The 27,838-nt window shown below is 45.3% G+C and overlaps 2 protein-coding genes across 2 annotated transcripts in view; one reads left to right on the forward strand and one right to left on the reverse strand.

Annotated features, from left to right (window-relative positions):
- Positions 1–27,838, forward strand: part of PRICKLE2 (prickle planar cell polarity protein 2) — a 259,811-nt gene that overhangs the window by 96,373 nt on the left and 135,600 nt on the right. The gene's annotated exons all lie outside the window — the stretch shown is intronic.
- The window catches only part of LOC307208953 (uncharacterized protein C3orf49), a 330,680-nt gene continuing 321,317 nt past the window's right edge, over positions 18,476–27,838 (reverse strand). Inside the window, exon 6 of the transcript XR_013835273.1 lies at positions 18,476–18,640. The gene's annotated coding sequence lies outside the window, so the exon portion shown is untranslated. The remainder of the gene's footprint in view (positions 18,641–27,838) is intronic.

Genomic DNA, 27,838 nt, shown 5'->3' on the forward strand with positions numbered 1-27,838 from the left:
TTCCAGTTTGTCAGTGTCCTTCTTGAACTGTGGTGCCCAGAACTGGACACAGTACTCCAGGTGAGGTCTGACCAGAGCAGAATACAGTGGCACTATTACTTCCCTTGATCTAGATGCAATACTCCTATTGATGCAGCCCAGAATTGCATTGGCTTTTTTAGCTGCCGCGTCACACTGTTGGCTCATGTCAAGTTTGTGGTCAACCAAGACTCCTAGATCCTTTTCACATGTACTGCTCTCAAGCCAGGTGTCACCCATCTTGTATTTGTGCCTCTCATTTTTTTTCCCAAGTGCAATACTTTACATTTCTCCCTATTAAAATTCATCTTGTTTGTTTTGGCCCAGTTCTCCAATCTGTCAAGGTCGTTTTGAAGTGTGATCCTGTCCTCTGGGGTGTTAGCCACCCCTCCCAGTTTGGTGTCATCTGCAAATTTGATCAGAATGCCCTTGAGTCCATCATCCAAGTCGTTGATAAAGATGTTGAATAAGACCGGGCCCAAGACAGAACCCTGTGGCACCCCACTAGTCACTCTTCTCCAGGATGAAGAGGAACCATTGATGAGCACCCTTTGTGTTCGGTCATTCAGCCAGTTACAAATCCACTGAGTGGTAGCATAGTCAAGTCCGCATTTTACCAGCTTCTTTACAAGAATATCATGGGGCACCTTGTCAAATGCCTTGCTGAAATCAAGGTAGGCTACATCCACTTCATCTACCAGGTTTGTAATTCTGTCAAAAAACGAGATCAGGTTAGTCTGACATGACTTATTTTTCAGAAATCCATGCTGACTATTGGTGATCACAGCATTCCTTTCTAGGTGCTCACAGACTGTTTGCTTAATGATCTGCTCCAGAATCTTCCCTGGTATTGATGTCAGACTGACTGGGCGGTAATTATTTGGGTCCTCTCTTTTCCCCTTTTTGAAAATAGGGACAACATTTGCCCTCCTCCAGTCTGCCGGGACTTCGCCTGTTCTCCAGGAATTCTCAAAGATGACTGCCAGTGGTTCTGAGATCACATCTGCCAGTTCTTTTAATACTCTTGGATGCAGTTCATCTGGCCCTGGAGACTTGAATACATCTAAACTAGCCAAGTATTCTTGTACTATCTCCTTAGTTATTCTGGGCCGTGTTTCCTCTGCTGAATCATTTGCTCCAAGTTCTTCAGGTCGGGCATTGTTATCTTTATCGGAAAAGACTGAGGCAAAGAAGGCATTGAGGAGTTCAGCCCTTTCTGTGTCCCCTGTTTGCATTTCACCATCTTCTCTGAGTGACCCCACTGTTTCTTTGTTCTTCCTTTTGCTACGAACATACCCATAAAAGCCTTTTTTGTTGCTTTTAACCTCTCTAGCAAGCCTGAGTTCATTCTGTGCTTTAGCTTTTCTGACTTTGTGTCTACACGTGCTGGCTATTTGTTTGAATTCCTCTTTGGTGGTTTCCCCCCTTTTCCATTTTTTGTACACATCCTTTTTTAATCTTAACTCAGTTAAAAGTTCTTTAGATAGCCACCCTGGCTTCTTTAGGCACCTTCCATGTTTCCGTCTCATTGGTATTGCCTGAAGTTGTGCTTTTACTATCTCCCTCTTAACAAACTCCCAGCCATCATGAACTCCCTTTCCCTTTAGTATTATTGTCCATGGGATCTCACCCAGCACTTCCCTAAGTTTTATGAAGTCGGCTTTCTTAAAGTCAAGAAATTGAGTCCTAGTATGCTTGGCTGCTCCTTTCCGCTGTATACTAAACTTCAGAAGAGCATGATCACTCGCGCCTAATGATCCTTCCACTTCTACCCCACTAACCAGGTCATCAACATTGGTTAGGACCAGATCTAAAATGGCTGTTCCTCTTGTTGCTTCTCCCACTTTCTGGACAACAAAGTTGTCTGCAAGGCCAGTGAGGAATCTGTTTGACCTTATGCTCTTGGCTGAGTTGACATCCAGCAAATATCCGGGTAATTGAAGTGCCCCATTACTACTATCTCCCTTCCTTTTGCATGCTTGGCCATCTGTTCCAGGAAGGCATCATCTATGTCCTCCGTTTGGCTTGGGGATCTATAGTAAACTCCCACAATGAGGTCCCTGTTATTCATCTCTCCCTTAATTTTGACCCAAATGCTCTCACTTTGGCTTTGAGGTTCTAAATCTTGGATCTCTTCACAGGTATACACATCCCTGACATATAACGCCACTTCTCCTCCTTTCTTGTCTGGTCTGTTTCTCTGAAATAGATTGTAACCCTCCATTATTACATTCCAGTCGTGGGACTTATCCCACCATGTTTCAGTGATGCCTATTATGTCATATTTAGTTTGCTGTACCAAGAGCTCAAGCTCATCTTGTTTATTACCCATGCTTTGCGCATTAGTGTACAGACATTGAAGTCCATTAATCATTCCCCCGTGTCTCTTATTTAAGGATTTTTTCCTCCCACCACTAGGTCTGCGTGCTGTTTGCTCCATTTGGTCTATGACATTTGGATGATCATCTTCATCATCATCTTCATCAATTTCTTTATCCAACACTAACCACTGCAAAATACTCAAACCAGACAGGGTTTTTGCCATGAAACCTTCCCTTTACTCACTTCGACAATACATATACAAAAATGTGAATGCCACACAGAATATTAGAATGGCCCCTGAGCAGTTTGCATCTGGTGTACTCGATTTGGTCTTGAAAGCCACACCCCTGAAATTAGGATAGGTCACTGCCATAAATTTAAAGGTGTTTCATATACAGCCCCATTCCCAACACACACACACACACTCCTAATGTCTATACAAAATAAAAAAATTCCTTCCAGTAGCACCTTAAAGACCAACTAAGTTAGTTCTTGGTATGAGCTTTCATGTGCATGCACACTTCTTCAGATACACTGAAACAGAAGTCACCAGACCCTTCTATATAGTGAGAAAGTGGGGAGGGGTATTACTCAGAAGGGTGGTGGGATTGGGTGATTGGCAGATAGCTGTGATGAACCTGTGATGAGCCTATCTGCCAATCACCCAATCCCACCACCCTTCTGAGTAATACCCCTCCCCACCTTCTCACTATATAGAAGGGTCTGGTGACTTCTGTTTCAGTGTATCTGAAGAAGTGTGCATGCACACGAAAGCTCATACCAAGAACTAACTTAGTTGGTCTTTAAGGTGCTACTGGAAGGAATTTTTTTATTTTGTTTTGACTATGGCAGACCAACACGGCTACCTATCTGTAACTGGTCCTAATGTCTATGTAAGGTTGTCACTGGGGCTCTGCTGCTGTGATGTATGTGCTAAGCTATCCCTCTAAGTGTCAATGGTTTCAGTCTCTGGAAAGATGCTTCTCCACTTTTTACTGCATACCGCAGAGGACTTCAGTAAGCATTTGCTCCTTTGCTTCAGTCACCACACTTTTCTCATTAAGATCTTCCAGAGACTTTTCACCCCATCTCCTTCATCTAATCTCCCTGCCCCAACTGCTGATACCACCCCTGTTGGTGCCCAGGGAGGTGTTCAGAGTGTGTGTGTGTGTGTTGCATGGCTACCCCCTTCCTGTTCCCTGCCTGTCAAATTAAATCCTAATTTAGCCTGGGTAAGTACAGTGTACCTCGGGTTACATACGCTTCAGGTTACATACGCTTCAGGTTACAGACTCCGCTAACTCAGAAATATTGCTTCAGGTTAAGAACTTTGCTTCAGGATGAGAACAGAAATTGTGCTCCGGCAGTGCAGCAGCAGCAGGAGGCCCCATTAGCTAAAGTGGTGCTTCAGGTTAAGAACAGTTTCAGGTTAAGTACGTACCTCTGGAACAAATTAAGTACTTAACGTGAGGCACCACTGTAGCAGAATTTTGATTTTGACTTCTGCAAAGATGAAAAAAGAAAAAAGAAAAGAAAAAGAATTGAATTTTAAAACTGATATTTACCAGTGCAGGCATTGGCTTGTTCAGTTGCAATATTCTGCCTCTGCCTGGAAATGCTGCAGTGATTTTTCCTGGGAAACAGGGAGTCAAATACCTTGCAAAAAGAAAAGTATGCAGATTGTAATCCTCTTTTTAATACTGTTTCCAAATGACAGGGTAGAAGGAGGCAGTTTATTCACCACAAGGGAGTAATGGTGGCAGCCGTATTACAGCCTGGGATGATATGGTGTTGATTTGTGACTCCTGTATTAAGCCTTATGCAGTATATGTCAGTCAGTAAGATACCTCTTTATGTGGTGGTGGTGGTGGTGGTGGCTGAAATCTTTTATCCATCAAAAATCTTTCTGTACCATCTTAAAAATTTGGGCCTCTGAAGCTTCTCTCATTCTTGGGCCTCTGGTTTCAAAAAAGGAAGGGGAAAAAGGCAGCCCTTGTCATCTCAGCTGCTGTGGGGATTTCTGTGGAATGACAGACCTCAAGCCTCATTGAACCTTTTGACAGCTGCTTCTCATGTGGGCAAAAAATGTTTTCTTGAATTTCTTAATAATTAAAATCAGCATTGCTTCCAAAGGTTGCTGTAATGTGTTATGTGTCTTTTATTTAAATAAGTATTTGCTATCTTTATTATTATTATTAATTCAAGTTATATCTCACCTCTCCTCCCAAAGGAACCCAGGCTGAAAGTAGCACTAGTGATATTCGTTTAAATGCAATAGGTTTAAAATCATTACGTATTTTAAGGGCACATTTCAGAAGTTCACCAGTTAGAAATAAGCAACACATTTGGGTTGGGGGTGAGAGGAAGAAGTTTCAAGCCAATTACAAACCACCATTTAATTTACGAAGAACGAGCATCTCTATGTTTTCACTTGTTGACTTGGCTGACACCACCCTTGGTTTGTAAATAACTTATATGCCTAGACATTCCTTTTTTATCGGAAAACAGATGTTTTGATTTCTGCAACTGCAGTGAACAGAGTGGCCATATGTCCACAGACATAGTAAACTGTAACTTTGAGGGATATGCTTGGGGGAAGAGAGAATTTTTACGTTTTCTCTTATCATAATTTATTGGAGGTACATGGGGGCATGGTGCAGATGTCATGTGAGTCGAGACAGGTTGTTTGTTTATTTATAAATTTCTAATTATTTTTAAGTATGCCGCAAGCTATTTCTTATTGGGAAGTTTTAGAAAGTTTAGGGGGAAGAGGTTTTAGAAATCTTTAACAAAGTTGACAAATATTGGGACCAGGGGGTAGGCTCCACCTTTTGCCTCAGCCAGTTGTTTTCCTCTTCTTCATTCAAGAGTGGGAGGTGGGGGTGGGCTGCTTTCCCCCAGTCCATCCCCATATTCCCCTGAAACTTATATATCATCGGCGTCTTCAGATCCCATTACCTACAAAGATAAATAGATATGGATTGGTTGATTGACTTAGTAGCTGTGTGAGCGACTGATGTTGTGGGGGTCGCCAGACCGAGAGCATGGTGCCCACTAGTGGCGATCATGTTCTTTCAGCTTAGCCTAGGCCAGACTGTCTGAAGGGAGTATTACTCCTGTTGCATTGCTGTGTACAGTATTTACTATTCCTTAATGCCCAGTAGTGATGTATGGAAGTGAGAGCTGGACCATAAAGAAGGCTGATCGCCGAAGAATTGATGCTTTTGGATTATGGTGCTGGAGGAGACTCTTGAGAGTCCCATGGACTGCAAGAAGATCAAACCTATCCATTCTTAAGAAAATCAGCCCTGAATGCTCACTGGAAGGACAGATCCTGAAGCTGAGGCTCCAATACTTTGGCCACCTCATGAGAAGAGAAGACTCCCTAGAAAAGACCCTGATGTTGGGAAAGATTGAGGGCACAAGGAGAAGGGGATGACAGAGGACGAGATGGTTGGACAGTGTTCTCGAAGCTACCAGCATGAATTTGACCAAACTGCGGGAGGCAGTGGAAGACAGAAGTGACTGGCATGCTCTGGTCCATGGGGTCATGAAGAGTCGGACACGACTAAACGACTAAACAACAACAAACTAAACAACGACTAAACAACAACAAAAATGCCTTTTAACCAATTTGCTTTGCCGATTGTTAAGGCGGCTAAGGAATATTTGGATCAGTTTTTGCTCTGACGCTTACGGATTTAGAAAGCATCATCTGAACTGGTAGTTGTCAATTAGGGAGGCAGGTATGCTAGTTATTCTGAATTATCACAGAGGACAAGTGAGACAGAGAGACTGAAAAATGAGCTCACGTGCTCAAGAGAGCATCTCATATACACAGGCTTAATCAAATAATCTAGAATCACAGCTAGTCTTCAATTTTCATAGTCACAACCACCAGCACATTCTATATGCCCCACTCATAAACAATCGCAGAAAGGATGGGGAAAACCGAAATTTTTCAACCATTGTGATTGCATGTATGAGGATAAAGGGTGATTCAAGATAAGCCATTCTCATTAAGAGATGCTGAATATGTGTGCTGTAAGCCGCCCAGAGTGTCTGGGGAACCCAGCCAGATGGGCAGGGTTTAAATAATAACAATTTTGTTATCTATGTTTAATATAAGGTTGTTAGATCCAAGGACTATGGTTATGTATGCTGTCACAAGCCTGCAACTTCCAAAATGCACCTTGCTGAAATGACGGCAGTGGTTAGGAAGTTCTGTTCCCAGTAAGGGGCATGTCTCACAGAGTAATTTTCAAGATGATTCTTAGCTACAGCTGTAGATGTGTCCACAGATAATTCATGCAGACCACAGGTGTGGCTTCCTATTATATGGAGAAACAGCAAAGGCCACAGAACCCAATGAGTTGCAGACCACGCTTCTCCCTCCTATTCCTACATCACATTTTGTTGTACCCAAGCTATAGGACAGAGGTCAAATGCCGTCTTCCCTGCCAAAAATGGAGCCCAGAATGCTATCTTATGTTGAGTCAGGGACCATTGGTCCATCTAACTGACATATAGCAGCTCTCAAGGGTTCCAAACAGGGGACATTCCCAGTTCTACCTGCAGATGCCATGAATTGAACCTGGGCATAGCTGTCAACTTACAGATTTGAAAATAAGGGACCAGCAGCCTCAAAAATAAGGGATCAGCAGCCAAAATAAGGGATTTTAGTCAACCAGCAGCCAAATGAAGCCTCAAGCTGTGGTTCCCACAGTGCAGCAACCCGGCAAAGGGGATGCAGCAAGGAAAACCACCATCACCTCTCCGCTGGGAAGCACTGAGCAAAGGCGAGTCCCCAGGCAATGCAACCGATTTGATAGGCACAACGCATGCAAGCTCCACCCCCCCAGTCGTTCTTAGACTCCTTATAGGGTGAGCAACGCAGCCAAGCAACACAGTTGGAGCCTCCCTCCTCCCTGGCTGGCAGGGAGGGAGGCAGAGGAGCTGCTTCCTTTGAAACCCGGGAAATTTAAGGGACATCATCAATAAGGGATAGCAGTGGGAAACGGCGCTGGGATAAGGGACTTTCCAGCCAAATAAGGGACGGTTGGCAGCTATGAACCTGGGAGCTTCTGCATTCAATGTAGATGCTCTGCAGATGCCTTTCTCCTCCACCATTTTACCAGGAGCAGGTAAAATGAAATGTCTTGCAGTCAGACTTGCAGGACCAATAAGGTGGGGCTACCTTTCAACACCCCTTCACTATGTACCAGTCAGTTCCTGAACAATTCAAAGTTCTGGTACTTATCTATTAGAACCTTAGACAGCTTGGGACCAAGAGCTGTGCCCACATCATCTTGCGACCCATCCCCTCTGCAGGGAGGTGGGACCAATTCGGATGGTCCGCCCCCGCCACTTAATGGATCCAAATGGTTTCCAGAGAGTGGTAGGGGATGCTTTATCCCATGTTGATGGCCTTTCAGCCGATTCCCTGGTGGCCCGCTGGAATGTGGAGTTAACCAGGGCTATTGACTGTTTGGCTCCGAAGCGCCCTCTCCGATTGCATGGAGCCCGGACAGCCCCGTGGTTTTCCATGGATCTGAGGGCAATGAAACAATCGTTGAGACGGCTAGAGCGCCGGTGGCGGATAACTCATTCCGAATCTGACCGGACACAGGTTAGAGCTCAACGTCGAGCCTACCAAGTGGCGATAGCGACGGCGAAGAAGAATTTCTTCACCGCCTCTATTGCATCTGCAGAAAACAGCAGCAGGAGACTTTTTCAGGTGGTTCACAATTTAGTGGAACCACCTGCAACATCGGGGCCCAGTACGGGCCACATGTTCTCCTGCAATGATTTTGCAAAGTTTTTTGCAGATAAAATCGCTCAGATTCGGGAAGAAGTAGACTCCACCGTGGGAGCAGGGCCGGGGCGGGAGAGTGCTAGAGTTCTGTCTAGTCAAGTTGAGTGGGATCAATTCCAATCTGTTACCTCCGAGGATGTGGACAGGCTGCTTGGACGAGTGAAGCCAACCACCTGTCTCCTGGATCCTTGCCCATCCTGGCTTATAAAAGCTAGCCGGGAAGGACTGGGCGATGGGCTTCGTGGGGTGGTGAATGCTTCCCTCTGTGAGGGAGCCTTCCCAGACCCGCTGAAAGAAGCGGTTATTAAACCGCTTCTTAAAAAACCATCTTTAGATGCGGCCACGATGGCCAACTATCGCCCAGTTTCAAATCTTCCATTCTTGGGCAAGGTGATTGAGCGAGCGGTGGCCGAACAACTCCAGGCACGCCTGGAAGAAGCGGACCATTTGGATCCCTTCCAGTCGGGATTCAGGCCTCATCATGGGACTGAAACTGCCTTGGTCGCACTGGTTGATGATCTTCGGCGGGCTAGGGACAAAGGTGAGAGCTGTTTCCTAGTTCTGCTGGATCTCTCAGCGGCGTTTGATACCATCGACCATAACATCCTTCTGGACCGTCTTGAGGGGCTGGGAGCTAGGGGCACTGTCATACAGTGGTTCCGCTCCTTCCTCCTGGGCCGTGTTCAGAAAGTGGTGGTGGGGGATGAGTGTTCAGACCCCTGGGCTCTCACTTGTGGGGTGCCTCAGGGTTCTGTCCTCTCCCCCATGCTTTTCAACATTTACATGCAGCCGCTGGGAGAGATCATCAGGAGGTTTGGGCTGGGTGTTCATCAGTATGCGGATGATACCCAGCTCTACCTCTCCTTTAAATCAGAACCAATGAAGGCGGTGGAGGTCCTGTGTGAGTGTCTGGAGGCGGTTGGAGGATGGATGGCGGCTAACAGATTGAGGTTGAATCCTGACAAGACAGAAGTGCTGTTTTTGGGGGACAGGAGGCGGGCAGGTGTGGAGAATTCCCTGGTCCTGAATGGGGTAACTGTGCCCCTGAAGGACCAGGTGCGCAGCCTGGGAGTCATTTTGGACTCACAGCTGTCCATGGAGGCACAGATCAAATCTGTGTCCAGGGCAGCTGTTTACCAGCTCCATCTGGTACGTAGGCTGAGACCCTATCTGCCTGTGGACTGTCTCGCCAGAGTGGTGCATGCTCTGGTTATCTCCCGCTTGGACTACTGCAATGCACTCTACGTGGGGCTACCTTTGAAGGTGACTCGGAAACTACAACTAATCCAGAATGCGGCAGCTAGACTGGTGACTGGGAGCGGCCGCCGAGACCATATAACACCGGTCTTGAAAGACCTACATTGGCTCCCAGTACGTTTCCGAGCACAATTCAAAGTGTTGGTGCTGACCTTTAAAGCCCTAAACGGCCTCGGTCCAGTATACCTGAAGGAGCGTCTCCACCCCCATTATTCTGCCCGGACGCTGAGGTCTAGCGCCGAGGGCCTTCTGGCGGTTCCCTCACTGCGAGAAGTAAAGCTACAGGGAACCAGGCAGAGGGCCTTCTCGGTAGTGGCGCCCGCCCTGTGGAACGCCCTTCCAGCAGATGTCAAAGCGATTAACAACTACCTGACATTCAGAAGACATCTTAAGGCAGCCCTGTTCAGGGAAGTTTTTAACGTGTGATATTTTATTGTATTTTTGCTTTCTATGGAAGCCGCCCAGAGTGGCTGGGGAGGCCCAGCCAGATGGGCGGGGTATAAATAATAAATTATTATTATTATTATTATTATTATTATTATTATTATTATTATTATTGCCAAGATCATCTTCAGAGGTTCTCCTTCCAGGGACTGTTCCATCAGAAGCAAGACAGTTAAAACTGGGAAGGGGCTTCTCAATGGTGGCACCCAGTTTGTGGAATTTCCTCCACACCTTCTTTGCTATTTTTATAGTGCTAGGCAAGACCTCTCTTTTTATTTTCCCAGTTTTTTTGCTAAACCTTTGTGATTTCAGTGCACTTGGATTTTTTTTTTAACCTGGTGTGCGTGTGTCTATATAGTTTTGCTGTAATATTCATTTTATCTTTCATTGTGTAAGCAGTCCTGAGGATATTTATATTGAAGGGGGATAGGATTGCAAAATAAGAAGCCGTTGTAGCTCTGATTGATAAAATATGGAATCTGCACTATATTTTACGGAACTACGAAGTGCTCGAGTACGAGATACCTGTTGGGATCTATAGGACAAAGACAAAAAAGAGACCTCCATTTTAGAATGACACCCTTTTAAATGCATGTGGTTTGGCAAAGTTAAGTTGCCCTTGGCCCCAGAAATGGGGGAAAGCTGGCTAAAAAAACGACTTCACTGTAGGAATGCCAAAAAAAGAAACCTGCCTGGCCATGCTGGCTTGATTTTTTATTTCAGGAAAAAGAATAGGATTATATGTTTTGCAATCACAAAAGAGTCACTGGCGTCCTTAAGACCAGGGAGAAGTGTTCTTGTCTCAAAGCAAAAATTCCTTTGAAAGTGTGAATCACTGACTCGGATTTTTGCGGTGTGGGCTTGGGGATGATTAAATGCTCTGTCTGCAGGAAATTACCAGGAGGAGATTTCAGCATTTTCCTGAATCAGCCTCAGCTGGCACACAGCTTTCTGGTGTATTACAAGAAAGCTCTGTTGCGAAGCAATCTGTCTGCGCTTTGCTGGCTATAGACAAACCAGGCCTTCCTCTGCTTTTTGGTTATGCAAACAGATTTCTTAACTTCTTGCTGCAACTTTCTAATTTTCCCCTAATGATGTTTATCAAGTGATCAAGTTGTTTCCTTAAATAGCTGCCTGATTGAACTATATATCTTCAATGAACTTATTTTATTGGCGTATGGGAAGAAAAGGCACTCATTCTAAACTTCTGCCCTCCCTTTTTTTTTCCTTTTTGAGAAGTCAACCTTCTCCTTATTCAAGTAAACAAGAGCAATTTAAAGGGCTCCCATATTACCCAGCAAACACACAGGGGGTTCTGTTTGGAGCGTTTATAGTATTTGCATTAGGAGAGCGTTGGGCAGCAAAGGGAATAATGCTGGTATTGTTTACTGGTCTCCTTGCTCCTAGTGGGTGTATCATTAGCAAAATGAAAACGAGGGGGGATTTTCAACAGAAAACTGGGCAAGGGAAACCATAGGGTTCAGCATCTTTCCACGCCACTACATTGTGCCACTGTTTTGGCATTGCCTTGTATCACTCAAAAGCAGCTTCTCCATTTAGTTTGGGGTGGTTAACTTGTGGCCTGCTAGATTTTGTTGGACCACAACACCCACGACCCCCAAGCATTGGCAATGCTGGCTAGAGCTGTTGGAAACTGGGAGTTCCACAGGTCAGCCATCCCTAATATAAATGACGCACCAGCAAAGTAGGTTGACAGTGCAAACACAATGTACCAACTAAACTGTGCACAAGTCTAGTAAACACCAATGTCAGCAATGGCAGAACGCCTTGTGCCTATTCCCCCTAGCACTTCATAGAATCATAAGATTTTGAGTTGGAAGGGACGCCAAGAGTCATCCAGTCCAATGCAGGAATCTCAACTAACTATACTCCCCTCTGTACTGTCAGTGTCAAAATGGGAATGACACTGGTCACTTTTGATCCACCTCTGGAAGACTGTAAGGCAAAGTAGGTGTCAGACGGCAGACCTGAGCATTGGAACTTAGCTTGCTATTGAACGGAGGGAGGGAAGAATTTGCGACAGATTCAGAGCAGGCAGCAGTGGGTGTGTAACTTACACTCTCCTTGTCAGCCTCTTTTAATGTATTCTGGGTGGTTGGGGCGACTCCCAGAACAGGTTTAGGTTGCGAATGGTGGGGAGAAAAGGGGGTGAAATCCCATTTTGTGAGTGGACCCCATGCACAAAGTCCAGTTAGCACCACATTGAATTCTACCCATGCCTGTCCAGCCGAGAGCCTGGCTGTGTGAAAATCCATGTGTTGCAAAACGGGAGGTGGTGGACTTTCCTTTGTTAGAAGTTTTTAGCAGAGGCCAGATGGCCATGTGTCAAGAATGGTGTAACAGAGGGTTTTCCTAAATTGACATGGGGTTGGACTACATGACCTTGGATGTTCGTTCTAACCTGGCGGTTCTCTCCTTGCACAGAAAGGCATGCAGCCACTTCAGTGCATGTATGCAAGGTATCCAGAAACAAAGACCTAACTGTGGTCTTTGTTGCATATTTTTCAGCAAGCCAGTTTGTTTGGGCCCAGGTGTCACCATATTTGTGGATGGTATAGATTGTGATGCCTAGGAAACCATGCACGGGAACTGTGTATTTGCACTTGTAGCTGATGCCTGAAGAGTCGCAGCTGCCCCGCATAGCTTCCCGTTCTGAAAAAAGGACTTGCTGATTTAATTATTCAAGATTGAGGGAGAGGCCGTGAACTTGAGGCCTCTCCGGATTGTCTCGGAAGGATACAAAAGGAGCATGAAGCACGACTGCAGATGATTGGAGAAAAGTTATGCAAAAGCGAGGGGAGGCAAGGATGGCCAGCCGCTCACTTTGAAAGACTTTTGGTCTACCAGATGGCACTGGGAAAGGCTCACCTCTTTTGTTGTTTTCCAATTATGTCTCACATTGTGTGCCAAAGGGTCCTAGATAGCCAAGAGGTGGAACATTCATTGCTGCATTAGAGGATGTGTTTTAATGTCAACACACCCTCCAACATTTCTCCGTTGAAAATAGGATTGTCCTAACAACAACAACAACAACAACAACAACAACAATTTTACTATTTATACCCCGCCCATCTGACTGGGTTGCCCCAGCCACTCTGGGTGGCTTCTAACATATACAAAAACGTAATAAAATATTAAACATTAAAAAAAGCCTTCCCTATACTGGGCTGCCTTCAGATGTCTTCTAAAGGTTGTATAGTTACTTATCTCCTTGGCTCGGGGGTCACATAACTCCATACCCACCAACATTTCCCCAATGAATATAGGGACGTCTAAGGAAAAGTGGGACATTCTGGGATCAAATCAGAAACTGGTACAGCTTCTGTGAATCTCTGGAAGTGTTCCTGGAAAATAGGGTCAGTGTCAGGAAGACTTTAATTGGCCTCACTCCAGTTGTAGGACATCAGTGAGCAGCTGTCCTCAGGATTGAGGTCCAGCGTTCCAGAAACAGTAGGCAATACAGCCCTCTTTTACAATGCTAGGAGCTAACTGCTCTAACATTGCTGGCATAATAGAGGCTTTCGGTCTAAAACCCAGGGGTTTAAGGTGAAACTGAACATCTGTTCTGAAGTATCGTAGAAATGTATTTGAACACACATTCACTGGCCTGGTTCGTACATCATGGTTAAACTAAACGATGAGTGCTCACAGAGAGGCGCTCGCAGTTGTTTGCTCTCCGTCCCCACCAGGTCCATCTTACTGCCACCTGCGTCATCCAAACTGGGGCTTATGATTAAACTCTTTCTCTGCTAAGCATGAGTTATCGCCAAGTATTGTTTTTGGCTAGAGCTCATGGTTCGTGGAAAGACAGCTTCATCATGACTCCTGGTTCGGACCACATGCTTATTTAAACCATGGCTCAGCAAAAGGCTGTGCAGAAGCAAAATGGCTTGGGGAAGAGCAAAGGTCCTGCAAAAGCATCCCATAGATTCATGTGACCTACATTCTCCTGCTTGATTTTTTTGTTTTAGCATCCCCTAGTGTTTATCTCCATTGTCAGTCAGTTTGGAATAGCTGAGGCCAGGCCTCAGCCACTGTGGTGCCAAGGAGCTGTTTTTAGGAAGCTGGTGAATATTTCACCCTCTGTAATCCGGGCTGCAAAGAGCCAGAAGCAGAGAACAGAAAGTACTTACAAAGGCAAAGAGTTTGAGATGACTCATGCAAATGAGCCAAGCCGCAGTCTTTGGGGGAGGGGGAAAGCAAACACACAACCCCACCCCTTTTGAGAGACCTGAGCCTGCCGAACCAGTGAGAAAATTTTTTCCCCACACTGAATGCACTGGGGGACAAAGCCATCATATCTTCCTAAGTGATTGAAGGGAGTCTCTCTACATTTTTCATCATTCTATCTAGCGTTTTAGAAGTTCCTGACGCCCCAGAAGAAGTGTGAAGTGGAAGGAGAGAAATTGCAAGGTAGAAAGACTGCGTGTTAAGAACATAAGAGTGTGCTTGGTCAGGCCAATGGCCTGTCTTGTCCAGCATCTTCTTCTCACAGTGGCCACCCAGATGCCTCTGGACGTTTGAATTTGTCCTCTATGAAGCCGCTGCAAACCGGTGGCTAACATAAAGACAGTACCCCACCCCCTTCACTGAATGCAGGAGGAGGGAAGCAGAACTGGCTGTACACCCCAAACTTGGATGCACCAGCTCCTGTGACCCCCACCCCCATGTATTTCACAATCATGAGAAAAAGCCCTATCGGCATACAACTATTCCTAGTGCTCTGGAATCCTGGACCAATCAGAGTTTCAGATTGCCAGAAAGAGCCTTACATGGCAAAAGTTGACTGCCAGAAATGTGCCTGGGATGTGTGGTCAGCAGGCCAGTCATAGGGGAATACACTTGCCGAATATTTCATTCCATTGCTGCTGCTGCTGCTGCTGCTGCTACAACTCCTGTGATTCCCCAGTGGCAACTAAAGCAAGCTGTCGTTCCACAGTAGTTCAGGAAAACTTCAGGAACACAGCACTGAGTTCAGGATTCAGCTTCCTTTACAACCTTGGCATTCATTCTAAAAAAAACTTCTAGCTTTTATTGTGGTTATGAAGATGAGCTTGAATGTGTTCAGGCTGGGCCTGCTGAATAAGGAGTTGCTGAATGAAATCTCCAGTACAGTGGTACCTCTGGTTATGAACTTAATTCGTTCTGGAGGTCCATTCTTAACCTGAAACTGTTCTTAACCTGAGGTAACACTTTAGCTAATGGGGCCTCCTGTAGCCGCCACGTGATTTCTGTTCTCATCCTGAAGCAAAGTTCTTAACCCCAGGTACTATTTCTAAGTTAGCGGAGACTGTAACCTGAAGCGGCCGTAACCTTAAGCATCTGTAACCTGAGGTACCACTGTAGTTAAAGGTGGAGCACAGAGCATGGCCAAGAACAGCCTAGCCAGTTGTTTCATTTTTAGACCAGTTGCCAGATAAGCAGGCAGCCAGGCAAGTGGCCCCACTCAAATACTATTTAGGTAAAGGTAAAGGGACCCCTGACCATTAGGTCCAGTCGTGACCGACTCTGGGGTTGCGGCACTCACCTCGCTTTACTGGCTGAGGGAGCTGGCGTACAGCTTCCGGATCATGTGCCCAGCATGACTAAGCCGCTTCTGGCAAACCAGAGCAGCACAGGGAAACACCGTTTACCTTCCCACCTATTGATCTACTTGCACTTTGACATGCTTTCAAACTGCTAGGTTGGCAGGAGCAGGGATCGAGCAACAGGAGCTCACCCCGTCGTGGGGATTTGAACAGCTGACCTTCTGATCGGCAAGTCCTAGGCTCTGTGGCTTAACCCTCAGGGGGTAAATTGAGGTAGGCAATTGATCCAATATCCAGTACCCTTCAGGCCGCAAGGCAGCCCTGGTACCCAATATCCTTTTAATAGGATGTGCCAGAATTGATCATGGTATCTTCTGCATGCAGGAGCGGCCACAAATGTGTGCCAATGCCTTCACCCTCCTGGCAGCCATGTCATTTCCCTTACCAGCACAGGATGTAACCCCAGAAGCGCCGTACCTGGTGCGACCACACTGGTTACGCTCCCCTGGATCTGCACTTAATAATGGTGCTACGACTGGTGCACATGCACAGCCCCGAACCTGCCGCCCTGCCCTGCCTCTGTGCCATCCCAGAATGCAGCAGCAATGCTGCGGTCAGGAAGGCAGTTTCATGGCAGTGCTGCTCCGTGCCAGCCGCTCCTGTCTCGCGTGTCCAGCATGAGCTCTGCCTCTGAGACTTTAGTGACGTGTTGGCTCCTTCCTCCGATGAAGAAAGCGGAATAAGTTATCCAAACCAAGAGAAGTCCTGCAAATTTGCTCCATTTGCGTAATTCATAGTGGTTGCAAAATCCAGCGTTTTGTGGCACAGAAAGAATATAGAATGCCAGGTCAAGAATTTTTATCTTCTTAGCAGGGAGTATATATCTGCTTTCTTGATGCTGCAACTGACCCTTCATAGGTAGGCGCTTTCTCTTACCGATCGTTCATTTACAGTGGTACCTCGGGTTAAGCAATTAATTTGTTCTGAGAGCCAGTGTGGTGTAGTGGTTAAGAGCGGTAGTCTCGTAATCTGGGGAACCGGGTTCGCGTCCCCGCTCCTCCACATGCAGCTGCTGGGTGACCTTAGGCTAGTCACACTTCTCTGAAGTCTCTCAGCCCCACCCACCTCACAGAGTGTTTGTTGTGGGGGAGGAAGGGAAAGGAGAATGTTAGCCGCTTTGAGACTCCTTCGGGTAGTGATAAAGCAGGATATCAAATCCAAACCCCTCCTCCTCCTCCTCCTCCTCCTCTTCTTCTTCTTCTTCTTCTTCTTCTTCTTCTTCTTCTTCTTCTTCTTCTTCTTCTTCTTCGTTCTGGAGGTCCGGTCTTAACCTGAAACTGTTCGTAACCTGAGGTACCACTTTAGCTAATGGGGCCTCCTGCTGCCGCTGCACCGCCACCGTGCGATTTCTGTTCTCACCCTGAAGCAAAGTTCCTAACCCGAGGTACTATTTCTGGGTTAGCAGAGTCTGTAACCTGAAGCATTTGTAACCCGAGGTACCACTGTACTGAAGTTTGGGGGTTTGGGATAGTTTCATCCTGTATACATTTTTCTGCCTCTGGACAGTACCGAAATGTGAAGAAGTAAAGATAGGCTATACTACAGCGAGTTTACTACTAAATCACATCGGATCTGCTTCAAGGAAGCATTCATACATTAGACATTTATTGAATTGCATTCGTTGCTGTTTTCATTGTGCTTCCAATGGCCAAGGAAAGCTGTTTGGATCATTGATGCCCTTGTCACGTAGCTGCGTAGATGAAAAGCATGTTCGATCAGGAAGCTCAGAATGAGCTGTGATATATGACTTCTACCCTGTAATACTTTGATTTCAATTATTTATGGACTATGAATGATGGCACGGTGGTGTGTTCTATTTATGTAATATAGACTTGCTTATTATGGACACCTGTTCGGGGATGCCTTTGAGAACAATTGACTTTCAGGAGATGAGGGATTGAATATGCATGAAGCATGCGCGGGATAAGTCAGGTGCATGTTTTATGGAGTTTTCGAGAAGCATCTCACGGGCACATTAGCCACTTAAGATCCTCAATCACCAGGTGAAAATACTCTGGGCCCATTAATGCTGCTTAGATTCTGAAAGCTAAGCAAGCCTAAACCTGGATCAGAAGCTTCATGAGAGTCCCACTTAAGTAGTTTTGACATCCCCCCAAAGCACAGAACATAAGGGGAGCAATCCCAGTAAGCAAGGATCTAAGATGCAACGTTGTGATGGAATTTCCCAATTATCGGAGCGACTTCTCCCACACAACTTTGGTGCTAAAACCCCAAAACAGATGGAACAGGAAATTCTTTTGCAAATACATGCCAGTCGCATCGCTGAATTGGTGTATCTGTTTTATATGCTGCTAGCACAGCTCATACTGTACACCACTAAGGGACTTTAACTTAGCGCTACATTGAATTCCTATCTAAGTGTGTTAGGCAAAAATATTTCACATGGTTTTGGGTGGGGTTTTATTTTAGTATTTTAAAGACTATGTTGATTTGATTTGATTTTTTTTGCAATCTACTGTTTTGATTTTTACAGTTTTATTGCTTTTGTTGTTTCTTATTGTTTTAATTATTGTAAACTACCCTGGGATCAGTTGATGAAAAGTGGTTTAAAAATCCCTTCAGTGAATTTTGAGGGTGCACAGGGCCAGGAGAAGACGAGGAAGTTCTGTTGCACAGAAATCTGTTATGCGATCGGAGGTGCAGGGTTGGATATGACCCCATGTGCATAGGCAGAGTTTAGTGGCAGCAGTCATTAAAAACCATTAAAAACATGAAGTTTAATGTCATGGCAAACAATGTTAATCTCTTGCAGATTATATCGGCTTAGTTAGTACTTGGAAGACCACTGTGGGGGTACACTCAGAACGGATTAGTGCATGGCGCAAGAATATGTAGTGCAATGGCACAAAAATATGACTTGAAATGCATTCTACATAACATGCATAAATAGTAAAGCATCAATAATCATTGGTACTGCCAACCTAGCAGTTCGAAAGCACATCAAAGTGCAAGTAGATAAATAAGTACCACTCCGGCGGGAAGGTAAACGGCATTTCCATGCGCTGCTCTGGTTCGCCAGAAGCGGCTTAGTCATGCTGGCCACATGACCCGGAAGCTGTACGCCGGCTCCCTCAGCCACTAAAGCGAGATGAGCGCCGCAACCCCAGCGTCAGCCACGACTGGACCTAATGGCCAGGGGTCCCTTTAGCTTTACCTTTTACTGTTCAATAAAAGAATCCCTGGCCTCTCCAGCTGCCGGACTCACTTCCTGCATATGCATCTGTCTAGCCTAAAATGTCCTACTCCAACTGTCTATCTGCTGTTCTTGATCTCAGATAAATCTTTTGCATCACCTGCTACCTGATCCTTCAGACCTTGTGTATGCAAATCATGCCCCGCTCTGCCAATTTGGGTACAGGAGAAATCCTATTTGCAGCAGTCCTTCATTCCCTCCAAGCTGGGCCTGCACAGAAAAGCCCTTCAAGCAACAGACCAGAGCCAAGCCTTTGGAATGTCTAATTCATTGGCATACATCCCCCCCCCCCCCCCCAGTAGTGCATGGAAAAAGCATCTCTGTGCTCCCATTAATGCTAATGAAAATTGCATGGCTCATTCTTCGCACACCGAACACAGAAGATTTCCCCCTAGACGTCAACTTTTGTTGTGTCATGTTTTGTCATTTTTAATTTTTTTTGTAAACTGACACTGCATAATACGATACTGAGCAGGGTTTGATGAACGTGCCTCCCCTCCCCTGTTTGCTAACCTTCCTTTGGCAAATCAACAGTGACAGCAGCATGCATGCTAGATTTGGAAGCAGGAGCTCATCTGTCTTTGAGATGGTTGGGATTTCTTGGTTGGAGAGCTCTTGCACTGGATTTAGCAAGGAGATTGGAAACAAGGAAAGAGCAAGCCTGGACTCACGTCCATGGAGAGGGCTGTTGCACTCAGGTTATGCCATAGGCATCTGACTGGCTTCTGTGAGACTTGGATGTTTGACTAAATGATCCAGCAGGGATCTTATGTTCCATGTTCTTTTTTTAAGAAAACGCACAAACACACTGCAGATTTTTGTCTGTTCTGATTTCCACCTGCTTTTCGTTTCCTTTTCATAAACAAAAAAAATAATATGTGTATTTTTATTACTTATTTATTTGAGAGCATTTATAGCCTGCTGAATATTGAAGATACATTTCCAAATGGTCTGCAAAACTCGATGTACAGTGGTACCTCGAGTTAAGAACTTAATTTGTTCTGGAGGTCCATTCTTAACCTGAAACTTTTCTTAACCTGAGGTACCACTTTAGCTAATGGGGCCTCCCGCCGCTGCTGCGCAATTTCTGTTCTCATCCTGAAGCAAAGTTCTTAACCCGAGGTACTATTTCTGGGTTAGCGGAGTCTGTAACCTGAAGCGTCTGTAACCTGAGGTACCACTGTATTAAAACAATATTATTGCTATTATTACTCTAACAATTTACTGCCTGCTCTTCACTCTAAGGCAGGCTTCCTCAAACTCGGCCCTCCAGTTGTTTTGAGACTACAATTCCCATCATCCCTGACCACTGGTCCTGCTAGCTAGGGATCATGGGAGTTGTAGGCCAAAAACATCTGGAGGGCCGAATTTGAGGAAGCCTGCTCTAAGGTCCCAGGGCAGGCTACAAAAATATACCCCCCCACCATCACTATAACAAATAAAACGACAAGTCAAAGTTGTCATTTGCAGGGTCCACCTTGAAAAACCAAATCCAACGGTCCCAGAAAGCCTGAGCCAATATAGGCCCTTTAAAAGATCCTCATTGTCCCTTTGAAGAACAGCCTAGTCTAGTCAGCAGAATCTTCCTTGAACCACCCCAATGGCCGACCCACCTAAACAGTGCAATAGAAATAAGTCCTTGGGTGTTTGTGTGCAGTTTATACAACCTGCAAATATTGAGCGACTGTGTTTGACTTACTTATCCTTTGAAGATAGTGGCAGACTTCAGATCAGCAGGATGAGAAGGATGAAAGGAGGAGGTGGCTTCCTTTCATCGTTTTTCGGGAATAATGGTACATTCAAGCAAATGTAACATGCTTCTCACTTCCATGAGCAGCGGAAAATTTCCTATGGAAATATTGCAGGGTGTAGCACTGGGGGCCGATGGTCAAGCAGCCTGTTAAAGCTGGGGAGGGGGATTGTTATTATGATTATTTTATTGTTATGCTTTCTGTTATTAGGCTGTTTCTGTTACTATGTTTTGATTTTTGATGCTCCATAAAACGTGTCCTTAACATTGTACACTGCCCTGGAACCTTTTGAGAAAGGGTGGTACATAAGCCGAATTAATAATCATCATCATCATCATCATCATCATCAGCAGCAGCAGCAGCAGGGAGGACCTCCAGGTATTAGGCAAAATAACAGTGGTGTTGCACATGAAGTTCCTTGCTGCTCACTCTCACCTCCAAGTCCATCTTCTTCCCTTGCCTCCTGCCTACCTCCCTGCAAAGAAGAAGAAGAAGAAGAAGAAGAAGAAGAAGAAGAAGAAGAAGAAGAAGAAGAAGAAGAAGAATTGTACCCCCCGCCCTCCCTGGCCAGAGCCGGGCTCAGGGCAGCTAACATCGTAAAACTAACACAGTATACAAAGAACATAAGAACATAAAAACAGACAATTAATTAATTGAAATACATCTTAAAATTAGTTCGGAGTAAATTAAAATCTGGACAGATGGCAGTCCACAGGTAAATTTGAGAGTGGTTAATATTCTCCAGGGCCAACTGTTACCACTGGTCTTATAAAGGACCTGTGAGTGGGCTAGGATGCCTCTTCAATGCTTGTTCTTATACTGAAAGAAAAGAATCAGACTGAACCCTGACCAAAGGCCTGGCGGAACAGCTTCATCTTGCAGGCGCACATGGGTGGCGGAGGGAATAAACATTATTTGTATTCAGTAGGGTGGCCCGATGTCCTGTTTTGCACCTGACAGATCTAGTATGCTCAGCTCTATCTGGCCTGGTCTTTTCTTTGGCTGTTTTCCTCCCCTGCTCACATGTTATTAGATGTGCCCAGCAAATGATATGTCTGATAATTTGGGGAGCGGCTGGCAGCAGCACGGCTGTGTCTTCACCACTGTCCTTCCCTCATTCCCTAAGTCAGTTGCTCAGTAGTGTCTGAGGGAGGTAGGCAAGAAGATGGAGAGCGAGAGCAGGCAGCAAGGAACCGCATGTGCAACACCGCTGTTATTGTGCCTAATGCCTTTGCTAATTACTTAAAAACTACAAACGCTCCAATGAAATTTGCAGCAGGAGCAACCGTGTGTGGCCCAGCGGGCTTTTCTTACACTCTTTATGAGAGAGAATGCAGGGCACAGGTAGACATGGATATACAGTTATATATACAGTTCAGTCAAATATATATTAATTCCACTGATTTCAGTTGAAAAGGAAACCATGTACCTCAGCCTCTCCCCCTGAAATCAATGGGACTTAAAAGTGCTTAGCTTTGATTGGTTCAGGTCCTGGTTTTTCATTTTAGGGGAGTACAATGAGTACAGCATTCATTTTATCTAAGCTGCATCACTTTACTTTTGTTATTATCCTTTTATCCACCCCCATGATCCTGCATGATCTTCCTTGGTTATCATAATAGTCTCTGGCATAACTTCCCCCGTATCTCTTCTTTATAGAACAAACGCTTTCCTGTATTTTGTGATGGGGAAAGCTGGATTTGCAACTGACACTGAGAAGGCGGATGCATTATAAAACGATATTTGGATTTCCAGCAGAGCTGTCGTATTGATTTCCCCTTAGTCACATTTGAACGGTTTGATTGATCTGCATGCTGAGGGTACGGGCTTCTGACAGATGAAAACGCTGACCTTTTCCCAATTGCTAGAAAGAAGATTTAATGATTGTGATATGGACCGGCCATTTGAGTGTATTTAAACTGGGCTCCAGATGAAGCTTTCAGAAAGAGCCATGATTGGCAGCGTTTTCACCAATTAAACCCTGTAAGGCAGTGAGATATTTCTCTTCTTTCAACACGAATGTATTTTGCCTGATTATTGGTAAATGACGCCTGAAAAAAAAGTTCTGCTGTTAAAACTTATTCTTTTCTCTAATATTCAGATTAAAAATAGCAAGCTACCTACAGATCATATTACCAAGAAAGCGTTCCCCCTCCCTTCCCAGATTATGCAATCGGAATAATTAATATTTAGCACATTATTTTTACCCCGCATATAATATGCATCCTGCCTAACAAGTTTAAAAACAATAGAATCGTTTTTGTGGCTGAGTATTTTTAGAAGGCTTTGCTTTTATTGGTCTTTCAGGGAATGTTTAAACGGTTCCTGTCCCCCGTCCCCCCCCCGAACCACAATTCTCATTTCTTAGAATCCAATTCCAAATGCGCTGAGGTGCCATTGGCATTCCTCATGGGCTCTGCGCTGCAAAAATAGTGAACTTCATCATCGCCTGGCTGCAACTGCAGATGTAGATTTGCGAGGCTTAATTAAACCTCAAAAATAATAAATCCAGGAGTCAATTTAGTTCCAAATATTAAAATGTCAAGCAAATATAGCAATTTGTTATTTCTAATTAAAACATGGGTGGAAATAGTAGGCATGTAAAGCAATTTTAAAAGCGGAACTGGTTTCCTCCGGATAAGACACTAGAGGCCAGTTTGGCCATAGAAATGTTGTAAACGTTGGTCAATACTATTCAGCAATAATGGACCTTTGAGGCTCAGGGGAGGCTTAGAAACTTCTCCACTTAATTCCCTCTCTACAGAGACGCGTTTAGTAATACAGCAATACGGAAGAACTTGGAGGATACATTTTTGGACTAACTCTTGGAGTTATTCCCAGTATTTTCTGGTACAGTTCGCACAGAGCCCGTTGAGACAACTTAACTACTGTGAGCTGGCTTTCTTGTACCTGCCCGTATTCATTCCCTCGTCAGAGATTGCCAAAGACAGACTGCGTATACAGCACATTTCAAGTACATATAAATTTAATAAATAATAATAGGAAGAAGAAGAACATTGCTTGCCTAAAAGAATTCTGGGCCCTGTAGTTTACCCCTCACAGTTAACATTCCCAGAAACCCTTTCTATTATGTATTTTGTGTTTTTATATTGTATTTTTATGCTGAGATCTAAGGATGAATGGGACGCAGGTGGCACTGTGGGTAAAAGCCTCAGTGCCTAGGGCTTGCCGATCGAAAGGTCGGCGGTTTGAATCCCTGCGGCGGGGTGCGCTCCCGTCGTTCGGTCCCAGCGCCTGCCAACCTAGCAGTACGAAAGCACCTCCGGGTGCAAGTAGATAAATAGGGACCGCTTACAAGCGGGAAGGTAAACGGCGTTTCCGTGTGCGGCTCTGGCTCTGGCTTTGGCTCTGGCCAGAGCAGCGATGTCACGCTGGCCACGTGACCCGGAAGTGTCTCCGGACAGCGCTGGCCTCCAGCCTCTTGAGTGAGATGGGCGCACCAACCCCAGAGTCTGGCAAGACTGGCCCTTACAGGCAGGGGTACCTTTACCTTTACCTTTAAGGATGAAGGGCAGTGTACAAACTTAATAAATAATAATAATAATAATAATAATAATAATAATAATAATAATAATAATATTAATAATAATACAGTGCCCAGAGGCGGAGGCGGAGATGTGCTTTGAATGTGCTTTAATGTCACAGCTTGTATGTAGCCTTTGTTGCCTGAGGAAAAAGAGCAAATGGTACCTGAGTCCAAGTAAAGGTTGTTTTGTTTCAAGTTGTTTTGGTACCTAACCCTTACTGCCTTTTCCTGACCTCCAAAATCAGCAACAGGAGGCAGCCACTTCACTCTGCCTCCCGGTAGAGCCGGCCCTCCCTGTTGTGCTTCCTTCTTCCCCACCCTAAATTGCAACTTTTGAATTTACTTTGGAAGCTGCCCTGAACAATGTTCTGTCTCTTCCTTATGTGAGTCAATAAAGCACATTGATGGTGCAGATATATCTCACACACATACGCCAGGTGCAGATGTATGATAAAAGCGCTGTTAATATCAACCCACACTCACTATGGTTCCATCGTGCACTTCCAAAAATAAGGAACTGCTCTGCACCCAAAATGGGCATTTCCCCTGTGCTCATGGAACATTTCCTGATATAGATCAGGACTTGGGAGAGCGCCTGCATACAAGGAGTGGAATATGTTCACTTGAGTCCTGAAGTGCTTAGGATTGGCTCCCAAGAGCTCTGTGAGACATATTGGATGCCTTGAGAGTTCTTGAGTAGGACATTTCCCCCTGAACTGCTCAGCCGCCACAGCTGCTGAGAGAAAGGCAAATGGGAAGTCTAGTTGCATATTCAGTGCTAGCAGCATAAATCTCTGGATCACATTCACAAAAGCTTATACCATACAGTGGTTACAGACACTTCAGGTAATAGACACTTCAGGTTACAGACTCCGCTAACCTAGAAAAAGTACCTCGGGTTAAGAACTTTGCTTCAAAATGAGAACAGAAATTGTGCAGCAGCGGCACGGCAGCAGCGGGAGGCCCCATTAACTAAAGTGGTACCTCAGGTTAAGAACAGTTTCAGGTTAAGAACGGACCTCCAAATGGATTAAGTTCTTACCCGAGGTACCACTGTATTAGAATTTGTTAGCCTTCAGTGCTCCTCAGTATTTTTTTGTTGGTTTTAGGGTCGTGGTTTGCATCTTTAGTGTGGAAATTATTGATACCGTTGATCTAATGAGGAATCTCATTTCACCGATTCATCACTTTTATTATGGGAATCGGGTTGGCCGCGATGTGTAGCTCCTATTCCAACAGGAGCACATCCAGTGGCAAACCTTTAATAAACTACCATTGCCAACAGAGCAATGTCTTCCTTCAGTGAACAAGTCAAAGGCAAGCTTGATCGTTCTGTGTAGCGACTGTGAATTAACAGTCTTTTGCTGTACTGTGCATATGTTTTCTGATTATATAAACAGTAACTGCTGGGTGCCATTCTTATATTGTATGAAATCAAGCCTTCTTAACTTGCCCATCTCTCAAGTACCTCCCATTTGAAATTAGCATGAAATCTTGAAGGGTTTTCAGATCTAGCCATATACGCACATGTATTCCATCCATGGTGGCTGGTCCTCATTGGGGCATGTAGGGCAGAAGACAGGGAGCCCAAACAGGAGGTGGAGACAAAGTTAATGACAGGCAGAGCCACCAACTAATTCTAGTTTGGTCTCCATCTTTTTCTCTGCCGGGTTCCACAAGGGCAACACTGAGATTAAGTGCTGCCCTTAGACAGTGCTACCCTCTGGACTGGTTGTAAGCAAGGCAAGTAGTGTGGGCTGGCTGAGGGCTGAATCAGGCTGCTGGGGCTGTGACTCATTTGCCATAATAATAATAATAATAATAATAATAATAATAATAATAATTTATACCCTGCTCATTGCCCATCTGGCTGGGTTTCCCAGCCACTCTGGGCAGCTCCCAACAAAAAATTAAAAATACGTTGAAACATCGGTCATTAAAATCTTCCCTAAACAGAGCTGCCTTCAGATGTCTTCTAAACGTCAGATGGTTGTTTATTTCCTTGACATCTGCTGGGAGGGCATTCCACAGGGCAGGCGCCACTACCAAGAAGGCCCTCTGCCTGGTTCCCTGTAACTTCGCTTCTCGCAGTGAGGGAACTGCCAGAAGGCCCTCGGTGCTGGACCTCAGTGTCCAGGCTGAACAATGGGGGTAGAGACTCTCCTTCAGGTGTACTGGGCCAAGGCCATTTAGGGCTTTAAAGGTCAGCACCAACACTTCAAATTATATTTGGAAATGTACTGGGAGCCAATGTAGGTCTTTCAAGAGCTACCTTCACATGCAGCTGCCTTCACTCATTGCTTCCCCTTTCCTCTGCCAGCAGTTCCTTCCTCAGGATAAGATGGGGCCATAGTTCAGTGGTGCAGCTCATGGCTTGTATGAACCAGGCATCAAGTCCAGTCCTTGGGATCCATGATTAGTAAAGGAGTTCAGAAAAGTAGCAGTGAAACCATCTGCCTAATACCTTGCATAGCTGCTTTCAGTCAGAGTAAACATCACTGGCCCAAAGGACCAATGGTATGACTCGGGGAAACTGAGAGTGTAAAGAAGAGTGCCACTCCCTGTTCTCTCCTACCTTGAGCTAGACATCTGCATCACGCACCAGTTGGTGGGATCAGTCCTCTGTTTCCCTAAAGGTAAAGGTAAAGGTACCCCTGCCCGTACGGGCCAGTCTTGACAGACTCTGGGGTTGTGTGCCCATCTCACTTAAGAGGCCAGGGGCCAGCGCTGTCCGGAGACACTTCCGGGTCACGTGGCCAGCGTGACATCGCTGCTCTGGCGAGCCAGAGCCGCACACGGAAACGCCGTTTACCTTCCGGCTGGTAAGCGGTCCCTATTTATCTACTTGCACCCGGAGGTGCTTTCGAACTGCTAGGTTGGCAGGCGCTGGGACCGAGCAGCGGGAGCGCACCCCGCCGCAGGGATTCGAACCGCCGACCTTTCGATCGGCAAGTCCTAGGCGCTGAGGCTTTAACCCACAGCGCCACCTGCGTCCCTAACTCTGCCTTTAAGATGAAAGAGATGTTTGGCAATCAAATTAGTTCTTCTATATCTGCCATGGGAACAGTTGTACCCCTGTGATCCAAAAATGCAGACACAGTTCAAAACCTGGTCTTCAGATTTGCTTGTTGTGTTCTCAAGGCACAGTGGCTATTGGCTCATCTCTCAAAGTGACAAGAGAAATTAATGTGCTTTGTTATTGAAATGTCCCATACTTTCTCCCGGCTGGAGGCAGCAATGTGGAAACTACTGTACTTATGTCAAACGGTATGAATGAGGGGCTCCATTATACAAGGAAGGTTAAGATTTATAGTGACACTTTCTGTCTTTCTTCATTTAGGAACATGTGGCATGCACATGGGGGAGAAATCCTCCCCTGGTTTGAATTGTGTTATGTTCCTGGAGTCAGAGGCTTGTTCTTCCTTCAATATTTACCATGTCTCCAGACAATCACAGCAGGCCGTTTCTCCCCTTTGAGATTCACGGTGGCCTTTGGTTTATACCTCGTTCTCTTCTCATCAAAGCGAAGAAGTCGATACATTTTTGTCATTTTATTTCATGCGCGGTGTTTCCCATTAAAGGCTGCTTCTGAGAAAGCTGAGCTTAGTGATGCTTGTGGGTTTTCCCATTTGTAAATGGAAGCCATTTCCATTTATAAATTGTGCATCGTGATAATTAAGTACTACTTAGTCCATTTATTTCAGTGAAACCTTTGGGCTTGTCCAATGAGTTAATGGAAAAGCACAACAGAAGATGAGATGGATATGGGGAGTTATCTGCCAGAAGGGCAGGGGGCTGCCACTTGAGACATCTCAGTTGGACCAACTATTGACTTAGAAGGGTATTTATTGTTGAACTGTT

Source organism: Podarcis cretensis (assembly GCF_951804945.1).
Source record: "Podarcis cretensis genome assembly, chromosome: 2".
Lineage (NCBI taxonomy): Eukaryota > Metazoa > Chordata > Lepidosauria > Squamata > Lacertidae > Podarcis > Podarcis cretensis.